The sequence below is a fragment of the Lagenorhynchus albirostris genome, chromosome 3 (genome assembly GCF_949774975.1).
Source record: "Lagenorhynchus albirostris chromosome 3, mLagAlb1.1, whole genome shotgun sequence".
Lineage (NCBI taxonomy): Eukaryota > Metazoa > Chordata > Mammalia > Artiodactyla > Delphinidae > Lagenorhynchus > Lagenorhynchus albirostris.
Genome location: NC_083097.1, coordinates 164603680 through 164619680, shown reverse-complemented (window position 1 = coordinate 164619680; position 16001 = coordinate 164603680). Strand labels below are relative to the sequence as shown.

The window sequence follows — 16001 nt, the reverse complement described above, 5'->3', positions numbered from 1 at the left end:
GTTCTCTGTGGCCCATCCTCTAGGCAACCTCCTCTTCCTGGATCACACCATGCTTTCTCCCACCTTCAGGTCTTTGCACTGGCTGGTCCCTGAGCCATCAAAACTCTTGCCCCATCTCATGGCTGGGCTAGCTCTTCCCCATTTCTAGGACTCAAGCATAAACGTCTCTTCCGAAAGCAGCCTCCGCTGTCCCTTCCCCATGTTACCCACTTCTCAAGGCACCCTGTGCTTTTTTCCCCTAATACTTGTATTTCTTACTGTATGTCAAGCCTTGTTCTAAGCACTTTGCATGCTTTAACTGGTGGAGCTCTCACCACGGCACTAGGAGACAGGCACTGTCATTATCCACCTTTGAGAGGTGAAGAAAACGAGGGGAGAGAGGGCTCAAATCTCTTGCCCAGAGCTTCACAGTCTGTAAGTGGTGGAGCTGGGATTTGAACACAGGCCACATGGCTCCACAGTCTACACCACCATGCCGCACCTCCCCTGTTCTCCTTCAAGCCCTGATCACAATGGCCATTGGGACCTCTTGGGTGTGACCACTGGCTGAAAGCCTGCCTCCGCCCCCCGACGGGAAAGGGGATGGGAAAGGGGAGTTCTGTCTGCTTTGCTCATTGCTGAATCCCCCAGGCCTGGCATGATGAATGTTTGTTGAATAATTAGATGCTGATGGGCAAACAGCCCATCACGGATTCACCATGCGTTTCCTCTCCACCACCAAATCGGTTTCCGCCTGTCCCAGGGAGGGACTGTCTGAGATCAAGTTGCAGATCATCTGTGGCAGGCACAGAGGCGGCGGCGGCTCCCCTCTGACTGCAGGGACGGCAGAAAGGCCGTGATGAATGATCAGGGACATACCTATCTGCCACGTCTCAGCCGTGATGGGGCCTGAGTCCCTTTGGAGGGCTTGAGATGATAGCAGGCTGCTCCTGTCAGACCTAGCGGTATTGGGCAAATCCCTGCTGAGTGATAAGCTTGACAGCCTTTAAAGAAGATATCAGCTCACCCGTGCCGAGATGGAGAACCAGAGCCTCCCTCAGTCTGAGCAGCTGGGGCTTGGCCTGTGAGAGCCCGCGGCCGGGGGAGGGGCTGGGATGGGATGGGGGGGGCCGACTGTGAGTTCATTCATTCATGCATTCTTTTTTTTTTTTTTTTTTGGCCGCGTCCTGCGGCTTGCAGGATCCTAGTTCCCCCACCAGGGATTGAACCCAAGCCCTCGACAGTGAAAGCACTGAGTCCCAACCACTGGAATTCCCGATTCATTTATTCATTCGTTCCCTTCCAATGCAGATAACCCATCTTGCCCTGAGAGGCTATTCAGGCTGGCACATACCACCTCTCACCCTCTGAAGCCAGCCAAGCCATGGCAGAAGACCCCCATTGCCCCTTGGGCCCCGGTCCAGACATACATTCCTGGATGTCTCAGGCTCTGCCATTACAGTGCCAACGTGGACCAAAATGAATGAAATAGACTTCCTTGGGAAAGGTGGGAAGAGACACAGGTCTCTGAGTTTGACTGACTGCCCTCCCTGGGGTCCTTCTCCCTGGAGGAGGCTTGCCTCGTGCAAGAATTTACAAACACAGTCCATTCCCTCGCAGTGTGGCCCAGACTGTCGGAAACACCGTGGATGCCCGCAGACAGCCCTAAGGGTTGGGCTGATGGACAGAGGTCTGCATCCAGGCTACAACACGAGGGCCACTCCAGTCGTCAGACCAGTTTGCTTTGAGAAAGGACAAGTTCCTGCCCGTCCCCAGCACTCAATAGCACCCCATTTGAGGAGACCCCTCAGGGAAGAAACAAACCCTCACTCGAGTCTCCTGAATCTCACCAGCCTACATTCAGATTCCCAATGACTCCTGAGCTCTTTATCACCCCGGGGCCTTTGAACATGCTGTTCACCCCCACAGTCATCCAGGTGAGCCATGATGAGGGCTTGCACCAGGGTAGATGGAATGGGGGCAGCAAATGGGTAGATTCCTATGTTTTAAAGGCAGAGCCCAGGACTCCCCTGGCGGTCCAGTGATTAAGACTCCGCACTGCCACTGCAGGGGGCACAGGTTTGATCCTTGGTTGGGGAACTAAGATCCCATATGCCTCACGGCACAGCTAAATAAATAAATAAGTATAAAGGCAGAGCCCACAGGATTTGAGGGACTAGATGTGGGGCGGAAGGGAAAGAGGGGAGTTGAGGATGAGTCCAACTTTTGGGGCCCAAGCAATGGAGTGCATGGATGGGGGGGTACCATTTACTGAGCTGAAAAAGGCTGGAGGAGGAGCCCATGTGGAGTGGGGCGGGGAGGAAAATTAGAGGGGGAGGAAAATCAAGAGTCCAGCCTGAAGACATGTCCCATTTATGCTGCTTGTGACCACCTCCAAGTGGAAATATCAAGTAGGTAGCTGGGGAGAGGAGGAGAGAGGGTTTGGCTAGAGATAAATATTTCAGTGCCCTCAGCAGAGAGATGGGATTAAAAGCCATGAGAAGCCTCTCCTACTGGTTTTTAATTTAAAAAAAATTTTTTTTTTTTTTGCGGTACGCGGGCCTCTCACTGTTGTGGCCTCTCCCGTTGCAGAGCACAGGCTCTGGACGCGCAGGCTCAGCAGCCATGGCTCATGGGCCCAGCCGCTCCGTGGCATGTGGGATCTTCCCGGACCGGGGCACGAACCCGTGTCCCCTGCATCGGCAGGCGGACTCTCAACCACTGTGCCACCAGGGAAGCCCTGGGTTTTTACTTTATTTAACACTTATAGAGTGCTCTTTGCTATAGACTCTTTCTGTCTCCCCAGAATTCATATGTTGAAAACTAATCCACAGTGTGATGGTATTTTGGGGTGGGGTCTTTGGGAGTCGGATTAGTGCCCTTATAAGACACCCCAGGGAGCTCCCTGAACCCTTCTGGCACGTGAGAACACAGCGAAAAGACATCGTCTATGAACAAGGAATCTGGTTCTCACTGGGCACTGAATCTGCCAGCACCTTGATCTTGGACTTCCCAGCCTCCAGAACTGTGAGAAATAAATGTTGTTGTTTAAGCCACCCCGTCTACAGTATTTTTGTTATAGCAGCCTGAACGAACTAAGATGCTCTTCTAAGCTGCTTTACAAATTTTAAATCCTTGTAGCCTCCCCTCCCCCAATGAGGTACATACTAACATTAGCTCCACTTTTTTTTTTTTTAAAAAAACAGCTTTATTGAGATAGAATTCCCATACCATAAAGTTCACTCTTTTAAAGTATATGATTCAGTGGTTTTAGCATCTTCACAGAGCTGTGCAACCATCAGCACTAATTCCAGAACATTTCCGTCACCCCAGAAAGAAACCCCCGTCACCCTCCATCCCCCCAGCCCCCGGCAACCACTAATCTACGGATGAAGAAAATTGAGGCTAAAACCCATCACATCACTGTTTCTGAAATTACCATCTGCAGACCACCTTTGTAGAACCACTCAAGAGCTTAAAAAGCAGTTTGGGGACCCTGCCCCAGACTTGCTGAATCAGACGGTCTTGAGGGCAGGACCAGGGAATCTGCATTCTTAATAAGCTCCGCACTTGAGTCCAGAGACAGTTGAGTTTGAAAGCCTGGTGGAGCTGGGCCAAATCTGCTCCAGAAACACACAGTCCTTTCCCCCATCTCGTGTGTGGAGGTTTCCAGAGCCCCTCAAGTGGTAATTCTGGAAATCTGCCACTGATTTCTTCCCTTTTTGTCATTTTTCTCCCTCCTCACCCATCCCCAATTTTTTTTATTGTGGTAAAGTAACACATAACGTAAGATTGATTACCTTAAGCATTTCTCAGCGTACAGTTCAGTGGCATTAAGTACGTTCACATTTTTGGGCAATCATTACCACCTTCCATCTCTTACATTATACAAAACAAACTCTATACCCATTAAATGGCAACTCCCCTTCACTCCTCTCTCCCAAGCCCCTGGCACCCACCATTCTACTTTTTATCTCTATGAATTCAACTACTCTAGGTGCCTCCTATCTGTGGAATCAGCAGTATTTGTCTTTTTGTGACTGGCTTGTTTCAGTTAGCCTGATGCCCTTAAGGTCCATCCATGTTATAAGATGTGTCAGAATTTCCTTCCTTTTTAAGGCTGACTAATAACGCGTTGCATGGATGGACCACATTTTGTTCATCCATTCATTTATGAATGGACGCTGGGTTGCTTCCACCTCTGGGCTCTTGTGAACAGTGCTCTCCTGAACATGGGTGAGCAAATATCTGTCGAGATCCTGCCTCTACTGTTTTGCATTTAATGAATGTCTTCCTCATTTACTGATTGGCCGGTTTGTTCTGTTCCTTCCATCAGTTGCTGTGCAGACAGTCTACGTGCAGCAGCCCATCTCCTTTTTCGACCGCCCAGTCCAGATGTGTTGTCCTTCCATTCTAGAAGCCGGAAGTTCAAAATCAAGATGCCACGCTCCTTCCAAAAGCTCTAAGGGCAGAATCCTTCCTTGTCTCTCTAGCTTCTGGTAGTCCGGGTGTTCTTTGGCCGTGGTGCATCACTGCAGTCTCTGCCTCTGTCTTTACGTGGGCTTTGTCCCTCTCTGTATTTCTGTGTGTCCTTTTCTCTTCTTATCAGGATCCCTGTCTTCTAGCTCCACTTTACAGATGGAAAAACTGAGGCAGAGAGAGGAAAGTTAGTTGCCCAAACTCACAGAGCAAGTGTCTGAGCTGGAATTTGGAGCCCAGCCTGTGAGACTCTCAAGTCCTCACTCTTAGCCGCTATGCTTATGGGAGAAGACTCTCTCTCTCTCTCCATGGAAGCTTGGCTTCAAGCCTTGCATCCACCGATCCATTCTCCCCAGAGAAGCCAGAGCCAGCTTTCAAAGTGTCACCCCCGGGCTTCCCTGGTGGCGCAGTGGTTAAGAATCCGCCTGCCAATGCAGGGGACACGGGTTCGAGTCCTGGTCTGGGAAGATCCCACATGCCGCGGAGCAACTAAGCCTGTGCGCCACAACTACTGAGCTCACACGCTGCAACTACTGAAGCCCGCGCGCCTAGAGCCCGTGCTCCACAACAAGAGAAGCCACCGCGCGCCACAACGAAGAGTAGACCCCGCCCGCCGCAACTAGAGAAAGCAGCGCACAGCAACGAAGACCCAAAGCAGCCCAAAATAAATAAATTTACAAAGTGTCACCCCCCACATTGGACCCTTCATGGCCCCCAGTGCCCTCAGTATAAAGCCCAAATGCCACCTGGATGCACTCACCAGTCCTGCCCACTGGGGTACGGCTGAATTCTCAGCCTCACCACTTACTTGTCTTCACCCACATACAGCTGTTTCAGTTCCCCTTGCTGCCTCTGCCTCTTTGTCCGCGCAGTGTTCTTTGCTTAGGACACTCTCCCTCTCCTCCTTCACATGGGGAAAATCTGCTCAGGTCTCAGCAGAGTGGGGTGTTCTGGTTCCAGGATGGACCCCTCTCTTAAATGGTCCCCATCTCCACCCCCTCACACACACACCCATACACACACAGAGTCCTGTGACAGTGGGATACAGCAGTTCTATGCAGAGGAAGGTCCTTTACCATCATAAAAATGACAGTAGTTGTAATAATAATTATTATCATCCTCCTCATCATCAATAACAACTAACATTTATGGAGCATATCCTGTAAGCCAGGCTCTATGCTAAGGGCTTTGCGGCTCATTTCTCACCAATCCTCAGAAGAACCCTACGAGGTTGAACCCATAATACATGTCCAAATCCTGGATCTGCCACTTCCTCTTTGTGAGTTTCTAAGCAGATCCCTTTGCCTCTTTCATTTGTAAAATGGGAACCAAAACCATTCCATCCCCTTCCTGCCTAGTCCCCCCATGCACACACATACTTAAGTGTAAGCTGCCTGATGGCTGAATTTTCATCCTTTCCTTCCCCTGCTCTGCTGCATACGGTTGGGAACTACAGCTCTCACACTCCTTTGCTTTCAGAAAGGTTCAGCCAATGGGAGGCACTCTGGAGGATATGAGGGCAGGACAAGGGGAGAAGCAGCGGTATTTCCCTGCTTTCTCTGCCTCCTGTGCTCCAGCATTGGTTCCCTGGTAATCCCAGGCCTGGGCTCTGTTTATACCACCTCTTCTATCCAACACCCCACCACCACCCGTCCTAGGGGAATAAATGCTCTCAGCTGTTGCTAATTTCTGGTTTTCGTTTCCATCTCTGTTTAGTTTTTCATCTCTTCCATCATCTTTGTAACCAATCCCCTGAACTAAAGTCGCCGAAAGCCCTAGAAGAGTTGTTTCTCTGGTCAGCCTCTGAAGGGTATAGTAACTGCTCAGTAAATACTGTGCATGAACAGCCAGCTGTAGATCTTATCACACAGGCTGCTTCAGTCCAAATTCTGATCTACTCCTTCCTGTGTGACCTTGGGCAAGTAGCTTAACCCCTCTGTGCCTTTCTTAACCTCTCCATTTCCTCATCTAAAAGTTGGGATAATAACGGCCAGGCTTCACAGGGTTCTTGTGAAAATGATGAAATTGGTACATGTCAGGAGTCAGTCACGGTGCCTGGTACATTGTGACTGCCCAGTCAGTGGGAGCTTTTATATCAATTCACGGAACCAGCACTGTTCTAGAACCGTTCCATGTCCCCTGCTAACTTTTTTTTTAAATAAACTTTTTATATTGGAAGTATTTTATTTTTTACCTTTTTAATTATTATTTTTTAATGGATCATTTTTAATTTTATTTTTTGGCTGCGCTGTGGGGCAGGCGGGATCTTAGTTCCCGACCAGCAATTGAACCCGCGTCCCCTGCGGTGGAAGCGTGGACTCCTAACCACTGGACCACCAGGGAAGTCCCAGAAGGATTTTAGATTTACAGGAAAATTGTAAAGACAGGACAGAGAACTTCCATACGCCCCTCACCCGATTTCCCTTGTTGTTAACATCTTATATATCCATGGCATATTTGTCACAACTAAGAAACCAGCGTTGGTTCATCACTCTTACTAAACTCCAGACTTTATTGAGATTCCTCCAGTTTTTCCACTCATGTCTTTTCTGGTCCAGAATCCCACCTAGGATTGCACATTGCATTTAGTTGTCACATCTCCTTAATCTCCTCTGGTCTGTAATAGTTTCTTCATCTTTCCTTGCTTTTCATGACCTTGGCAGTTTTGAGGACTACAGGTCAGAGACTTTGTAGAATGCCCCACCAGCTTTGAAGGGCGGGAAGCAGACCCTAATTTCTCCCTGAGGTTTCCCTGGCTCACAGCCCAATACCTGGCATGCAGTAGCTGCTTCACAGACACTTCCTGAATGAATGAATGAATGAATGAATACAAGAACGGCAGTCATTTATTTCTTTATCCTCCCGCACTCCATGTTCTGCAGGCATCCCTGCCAGAGGCCACATCTAGAAAGGTTCACAGCGAAATAAAAGCTCTTCTCCTTTCAGAAAGTTTCGTTTTTGATCCTTTCTTTGTAGACATCAAGGATTCATTTCTTTAATATTTAGGGGCTTTTGTACCAAAGGGAAGCAGCTACATTCGCATCAGACGTCTCATTTTTCAAGGCAAGTGAGAGAGATTTTTTCTAGCAAGACAGGGATTCTTCCTTCCCAGAGCTATCATTTGATTTCTGTTTCTTCCTTCCCGGCCTTGGGGCAGGCGGCAGAGTAGGGGTGAGGGGCTACGGAATTATCCACATTTAAAATGAAATCTTTTGGTCTCGCTGTGCGACATGTGGGATCTTAGTTCCCTGACCTGGGATCGAACCTGCAACGCCTTCAGTGGAAATGCGGAGTCTTAACCACTGGACCACCAGGGTAGTCCCATCCCATTATCCACATTTTTATGTCCTCTTTGTCATAGCACAGGGAAGATTAATTAGAACCTTGTAAAGTTGCCCTCAGGACCTGGTGCAGGAAGTGGCCTGGCTGTCACGTGATTCCCATCCCTCTGAATGGCTCAACATTTGCCACAGGGACCAAGAGACTTGCCTTTGGGTACACAGAGCTTGCCCCTTTTGAATATTAGCTGGTCAGAAATGGGAATTCCCTTCAACCACACAGGCCTGTGGGTCCGGTTGCTTTTTATTTCTCAGCTCTGGGAGGCCAAGGTGAAGCCAGGGAATGTAAGAAAAATACCCACGTCAAGGTCATTTCCCCGCCACCACAGTCCCTGCTGCTGGAAGACACCGGCCCAGGTTTAATCTCTCTCCTGACGTTTGTCAGAAGTAAAAATGAGCCTGGATGAGCTTTTCTGACAATTCTCTCGACCTATAGGAATTCAATTTCTGGCTTGGGCATAAATTTGCAGCCATCAGTGCCTGCAGTAGGGGATGGGCCCATTGGCTGGAGCTGGATTTCTGAAATCAATCCATCGGTGCACGGAAAAGGTCGTCACGGTGGAAGCTGACCTTCTTTGGCTGGCTCAGGGATCTCACGCCGGGTGCCAGGACGCCCCTGCACAAAATGAAGGTGTTTGCTATGAGGCTCCCACGTGGGGGATGGAGGGAGGGAGCCCTTGAAGGCTGGACAGTGTGGCCAGGAGGTGACAGGGGCCCGATCTGCTGGCTAATAACTCACAGAGACAGCCAGGCATAAGCACTGCCTGAAAACTGACTTCCGTGGGCTCTGTGTGCGCCACTGGGGGTGGCAAGTTAATTTGGGGTCCAAACCTTTTATCATTTGGCTACACCTTGGACTCACATTCAGGATTTCAAAGACAGGCATTCAATTCCCCCAGCCAAGGTGAGGCAACAGAGCATGGTCATTTAGGGCACCGAATCTGGAGCCAGGTCGCCTGGGTTCCAATCTCAGCTCTGCTGTGTGACCTTGGGCGAGTGACTTAGCCACCCTGGGCCTCCGTTTCCCCACTAGTGATATGGAGCTAAGAATAGCAGTGATGTCATTGAGGTTGTTGTTAGTGTATTCGAATAGCTTAACATCGGCAATGTAATATACACATGAGTGCAATAAAATTGATCATGGCATGAAAATAAGCAAACAGAGGGAATTCCCTGGTGGCCCAGTGATTAGAACTCGGTGCTTTCACTGCCAGGATCAGGGTTCAATCCCTGGTCGGGGAACTAAGATCCCGCAAGCTGTGCAGCGCAGCCAAAAAAAAAGGCAAATAGATGCTGACGGGGAACCAAAAAGGCAGCCCAGTATCTGGGGCTCAGACAGTCTGCATTTAAATCCTGGCTCTGGGTTACCTTGGGCGAGTTACTCTCTCTGCGCCTCAATTTCCTCAAAGCGGAGAAGAGTGATGACAAAGCTGGTGTTTTGAGGATTAAGGGAGCTAAGATATTTGAGAGACAAAGAGGCGATTATAAAACAGCGCGACAAAGCCGTGATGGAGCCAGCACAAGTAAGAGCAGAGGATGGCTGCGGAGCCTGGTTACACGGGTTCCAGGCAAAGGCAACAGCATGGGCAAAGGCATCCCACAAATACTGATTGAGCACCTACTCTGTGCCGGGTACTGGAGACACAGCAGCAAACAGGATAGGCAAAGATCCCTGTTCTCGCCAAGATTCTACAACAGTAGGGAGAAGATGGTGCAGAATTTGAAGCTCAAATCGGGAGGCCAGGAGATAAGCTGGATATTTTGTTTGCCCCTCCAGGTCCTCTCTCCCCACTTCTCCATCGGCTCTGTGCTCCGGGAGGCTGACCCCTGCAGCCTCCACCTCCCAGAAGCCCCCGCCCTCCAGCTTCCAGCGACGTCTGGCCAGTGAGCGTGACCACAGGAGACTGAGGTGGGGGGCGGACAGAGGAAAGAGTCTGGTGTATTGAATCCCCTGGTTCCCTTCCTGCCAAGCAATGGTTTCACGGTGGCAACGTTCCTCTCCTGACACTGGTGGCTCCTCTGGGCATCTCCCCAGGATGTCAAGCCCAGGATGACCGGAAGCAAGTGTAAAACAGTGGTGATGTAGCTGGTACTGTACTGTACTTTTCAAGGTACTGTACTGTACGATTAAAAATGTTTTCTTTATTTTTCGTGTTTGTTTGTTTTTTATGTGTTATTTGTGTGAAAAGTATTATACACCTATGACAGTAGAGTACTATATAGCCGATTGTGTTAGTTGGGTACCTAAGCTAACTTTGTTGGACTTACGAACATGATCTCAGAACAGAACTCATTTGTATAGAGGGGGCTTAACTGTACAGTCATATTCTGAGGTCCTGAGGGTGTGGACTTCAACTTATGAATTTGTGGGGTGGGGTGTGGGGGGACACCGTTCAGCCCATAACCATGTGTGAGCAGAGAAAAGACCTGGTCAGGAAGATCATTGAGGGTGGGCTGGTTAGAGCAAGACAGAGAGGCAGAGAAATCCACCAGCAAGGTTCAGGTGAGCACATTGCGGGGCTGACTCGGCCCATCCTTTGAAGTTTGCCAGAGCTTTCAAAGAAATGGATCTCAAAGAAAACAGCTCCGGCCGCGAGGCACATCCTCCGCTGGGAGGGCAGGAGGCAGTGATGGCCACCTGGGTCACCGGAGCCCTTTGTTAGTGTGAATGGCCCGCTTGAAGGGAAATCGATCCTGGCTAAGCACAGAGCAGCTGCTCCCAGCCAAAGCTGCTGTAGAGAGGCCCTTTGCCCCCTCTCCACCAGGGCTGGGACAGGAGCCAGCAGGAGCCCGAGGATTGTTCTACCAGGTCATGGGTCCCAGAAGGACCCTCAGTCAGCATGCATTGTGACTGCCGGCTCCTGCACTGGTCCAAGGTGGAGTTTCAGCATCACCTCCAGTCTTGGCACTCAGCAGAGACCAGCTCTACATGTAATGATTATCATTATCACCAGCCTTACCGAGTGCCGTCCGTGTGCCAGGTCCTATGCAGGCATATGCGTGCGTGAGGGACTTCCTAGTGCCACCTCCCAGCCATGTGACCTTGGGCAAGGGCCTTGAACCTCACTGTGCCTCGGTTTCCTATATATAAAACAGGGCCGGGACTCCCCTGGTGGCACAGTGGATAAGAATCCGCCTGCCAATGCAGGGGACACGGGTTCGATCCCTGGTCCGGGAAGATCCCACATGCCACGGAGCAACTAAGCCCGTGTGCCACAACTACTGAGCCTGCGCTCTAGAGCCCGCACGTCACATCTACTGAGCCTGTGAGCCACAACTACTGAAGCCCGCACACCTAGAGACCGTGCTCTGCGACAAGAGAAGCCACCACAATGAGAAGCCCTCGCACCACAACGAAGAGTAGCACCCACTTGCCACAACTAGAGAAAGCCCGTGCGCAGCAACGAAGACAAAACAAACAAACAAAACAACAGGGCTAACAGCAGCACCCACCTCTTAGGGTTGTGGTGGAGGTAAACGAGTGCCTGAGCACATAGAGCTTCAAACCATACGTCGTAAGAACTGTAGAAGGTCAGCTCCTGATAGGATCACCTCCATTCACCTCCCGACAGTTGTGGGATGTAGGGGGTGTCCTAAGCTGAAGGTCAGGGAGGAAAGGCAGGGGGCAGAGCCTACCATGCCATCAGTCTGTTGAGGGACAGAAGCTATGCTAGATGGTTCCATGGAGGGAATTTAATATGGGGAGTGCGGTGCCAAGGAGCCAGAAGGGCTGGATGGGGTAGGTGCGGAAGGTGAAGTGATCAAAAGAATAGCAACTGTAAGAAGCTGCAGGGTTGGGAGCTTCCCTGGCGGTCCAGTGCTTAAGACTCTGTGCTTCCACTGCAGGGGGCACGGGTTCCATCCCTCGTCGGGAACTAAGAGCCCATATGCCACGCGTTGTGACCAAAAAAAAAAAAAAAAGAAGAAGAAGAAACTGCTGCAGGGTGGCAGGGCAAAGGGGGTTAGTGGAGCTGGACCCAAGGAGGGGAAAACAAGGCCACTGCCTGCAGCAAATAAACAGGGGTAGAAATCCCCTGACTTCTCTCTTCCTCCCGCCTCCAACTCCCGTCACGGCTTCCCATTGGCCAAGTCTAACAGGAAGCCAGTGAGCAAGGGAATCTGAGAAATGTAGTTTTCAGGGGTCAACCCCCCTCTGATACCAAAAACAATGGGAGGGCAAGGAATGAATCTGAGGGACACCATGTAAATGACCAGCCCACAGGACTCAGGGCCCAGCCTGCCTCTCTCTAAAGTTGTCTTAACTACGAAGCTACACACTTAGGGAGGATCTGTTTCAGTCAACTGTCCCATTTCATGCCTCACAATAATAAGTCTTTGAAGGAACAGTGATAATGCTGGATCCTTCTTATCCATAGTTAAGAGTCACCTAAGTTTATGAGAATTCCCTGGTGGTCCAGTGGTTAGGACTTGGCGTTTTCACTGCAGGGGCCTGGGTTCGATCCCTGGTCGGGGAACTAGGATCCCGAAAGCCATGCAGCATGGCCAAAAAAAAAAAAAGAAGAAGAAGAAGAAGAAGAAAGAAAGAAAGAAAGAAAGAAAAGAAAAGAAAAAGTCACCTCCTCAAGAAGCCTTCCCTGATTACCTCTTTAAAGATCTTCTCAGTCCCCATCTCCCTGCCTGTACTTGTCGTGGAAGAAATCATACTATATACATTTGTTAGCTGGGGTAGTGTATGAGAAGTGTACAAATACAAGGACCTTATATCTTGGTCACTACCATGTTCCCAATGCCTAGAACAGCACTTGGCACATAGTAGGTGTTCAATAAATATTTGTACAATATTTTTTAAACACTGAGGTGGTGCTGCTTGCTCTGTATATTAAATAGTAGAGCTAGAATTACAAACCCAGTTCCATGGCGCTGTAGAGATGCTGGTGTTTCTACTCTGCCATCCTCCTGCCAACTACCCCAGGGCTGTCCAAACTCTCTGCATCCTTCAGGGTTCAGAGTAAACATTACCACCTCTGAAAAGCCTCCCCCATCCCCGCAGACAGGTCAGAATCCCCTCTGTGTGTGTCTCCAAAATCCCTACCCCTTCCCTCTTACAAGGTTCTTATATTTGATACATTTTCTTGCCTGGATGAGTGTCTGCGTGCCCTATCAGACCTTGAGCTCCAAAAGGGTGGAGTTGGGTGCTCGTTCCCACTGAGGTCCCAACACCAGCACAGAGTAGGCAGGCATCACCAGGACATGAAGGAGTAAATGAATGAACGAACAAATGAATGAATGAATGAGTGCCTCCTGCCCACTCCAAGTCCTCCAGGTGACCTCTTTCTCCCCCACCCTTCACATATTCTCTGTTCTATTCTCTCAGGGTTTCCTCCCTTCTTCCCACTCCTCTCAGGGTGGATACAGGGGCTTTGGGTTTTGAAGGGGGCGTGGGGTCTAAGTCAGTTGAATGTAGCTCAGAAGCACATAGACCCCAGATCCTAACGACTTGAGTTCAAATCCTGGCTCCTCTGGTTTCTAGCTGTGTGACCTTGGCAAGTGATTTAACTTCTCTGTGCATCCATTTCCACATCTGCAAAATGGGCATGATGGCAGTGCCTTCCTACAGGACCATGGGAGAATGAAATGAGCTACTCGGATCTGTTTCAGGGCTGCATCTCTTCCTCACAGCTCCCTTCTGCAATTCCCAGGCAAGTCTGGGCAGTGGAGAGCTGAGTCTCGAGCAGTTAATGAATCCGGAAAGGATCTCAGCTGTGTGAGGGGAGCCCCAGTGCCAAGTTGGCCTGATTTTCATCCTGAGAGAGCTGAGAACAGGTTCTGGTGTCAGACATCTGCGCTGTGATTGGCATAAATGCCTGGTGCTCCCATGACCCTCTTTGTTGGAGCCTGGGGGTGTAGGCAATACTCTTGGGGCTCTGCCTAAATCTTCTTATAATGGGGCACACACACCCCACAGCTGCTGAGAGTGGGGGCTCACAGCTAGCACTGGTGACCTTTTCTGGAGACCTGCCCTTGGCTCTGGGGAGCTACCACAAACTGGAGATGCCTCAGAGGCATCCCCCACCCCCAGGAGCAGCCAATGATTGATGCAGGGGTCCAAAAGCCCATCCCTCTGCGGTACAATTTACGTTCCAGAGCTCCCCCCATCCCTGTGGATCAGGCCAAGCCTGGAATGTACCCGAGTCCCCTTCCCTGGTCCCACTTCCCTTACCCTCCACTCACAATTAGTCATGTGCTCCAAATCCCTGTCTTGGGTTCTGCTTCTCAGGAACCCAACCTAAGATGGGGGAAAACAATGAACATTCAACAGAAGAGGGTATTTATGTGGGTGTCCCTTCAAAGCTCATCTTCACACCCAGGCACCAGGTTCTGTCATTTCCACCTACATACGCCATCTATCAACCAATCCTGATAACAGCTCTCGTGTCAAAATGTATCCCCAGTTCTGCCCAGTCCACCCAACCTACAATGTGCAGCCCCTATCACTCCCCAAGGCTCGCCCCTCAGCTGCGTTTTATTGCATAAAATGTACTGCCCCTTGACCCTACATTAAAATTTATCTTGCTTCCTCTGTCTGCCCCGTGATGCTGTCAACATTCCAAGGGCAGCATCCAAAGGATGTTTACTGCTTTGCTCATTGCTGTGTCCTCAAGCCAGAACGGTGCCTGGCACCCAGTAGGTGCTCAATAAACATTTCTGGAAATAAAGAATGAATCCTTTAAATGCATTCATTTGGAGACAGCTTTAACTGTCTCTTTCTCTTACCTCTTTACAATCGGAATCTATGCACTTTTCCCGCTCTGGATGGGCATCTTCCTGGTGCAGTCTTCTCTGCCCTGGTACCCTGGATCCCACCCTCGCCGCCTACAGTATGTTCCCCCTGCAGCAGCCAGAGGGCGCCTGTGAGCACAAGTCAGATCATATTCTTCCTCTGCTCAGAAGCCTCTATGACTCCCACCTCACTTGTAAAAGCCAAAGTCCTCCTGCAGCCCACAAGGCTCTGCACAGTCGGTGCCTGTCCCATCCCTGCCCTCGCCTCCTCCATGCTCCCCCTCACTCACTGCTCCAGCCACACAGGCCTCCTCTCTGTTCCTACAACACCCCGAGCACGCTTCTATATGAGGTTTTGCACCCGTTATTCCCCTTGCCTGGAATGTCCTTCCAACTCCTTTATTTAATGTCATTGTTTCAAAAGGCCTCCTTGACGCCCCTTCTGCTCCAGTCAGAACTACGAATGTCTCAGCACCACCCGTTGCCTTCTTTTCTTTATCAGCTTCCAACACACTACATCATTTATGCATTAATGTTTTGTTCCCCTCCAGAATGTCAGGCAGGGATCTTCATCTGTTTTTATTCACTGCTGTTTCACCAGTACCTAGAATAGTACCTTGACCACAACAGGTATCCATTTTTTACTTTAAAAAATTCTCACAACTCCCGGGACTTCCCTGGTGGCGCAGTGGTTAAGAATCCACCTGCCAATGCAGGAGACACGGGTTTGATCCCTGGTCTGGGAAGATCCCACAGGCTGCGGAGCAACTAAGCCCGTGTGCTACAATTACTGAGCCCATGCACCACAACTACTGAAGCCTAGAGCCTGTGCTCTGCAACAAGAGGAGCCACCGCAATGAGAATCCTGCGCACCTCAACGATGGGTAGCCCCAGCTAGACGCAACTAGAGAAAGCCCGCGTGCAGCAACAAAGACCCAACGCAGCCAAAAATAAATAAATTAATTTAATTTAAAAAAATTTTCACAACTCCCTATGAGGCAGGGACTCTGAGTGTCCCCCTACACAGATAAGGACACCGAGGCCCACTGAGGGGAAACGCCATGCTTGGCTTGCGGTTAAGGGAGTGGTCCACAGGCATCTCTTCGGGTGTGTGTGATTGTGTGCGACTTTGTGCTGTGTGTGCGGGTCTGAGCCTAAATGCCTGTATCTGTCTGAACATGGACACAGGAAGAGGCCGCCTGGACATGTTCAGGCCGATTTTGCAAGTGCGTGTCTCTGTGTGGAAAGGAGGTAATGGGCTAGATCCCAGGCAGGTGTGAATGTGTGTCTGTGTGCTCAGCTGTGTGGGAATGTGTGTGTGTGTGTGTGTGTGTGTGTGTGACAGTGCACCAGACGATGTGGATTCACGTAACCACAGCCAAGCTGTGTGTGTAGAGGGGGGAGTGAGAAGGGGTAGCTCTAGGAGGCTTGGATGGGGCTGGACCTGAAGTCGAAGGAATGTGG

At 50.2% G+C, this 16001-nt stretch overlaps 1 protein-coding gene across 7 annotated transcripts in view; it reads right to left on the bottom strand.

Annotated features, from left to right (window-relative positions):
• OLFM2 (olfactomedin 2) overlaps nucleotides 1-16001 on the bottom strand; it is a 63956-nt gene that overhangs the window by 12605 nt on the left and 35350 nt on the right. For 2 of the 7 annotated variants that reach the window (XM_060145255.1, XM_060145257.1), the window contains one exon: nucleotides 13989-14043. The exons of 4 other annotated variants lie outside the window; for them this stretch is intronic. The gene's annotated coding sequence lies outside the window, so the exon portion shown is untranslated. Of the gene's footprint in view, nucleotides 1-12863; nucleotides 12884-13988; nucleotides 14044-16001 lie in introns of those variants that run through there. One more of the 7 variants, XM_060145259.1, reaches the window with a different exon arrangement.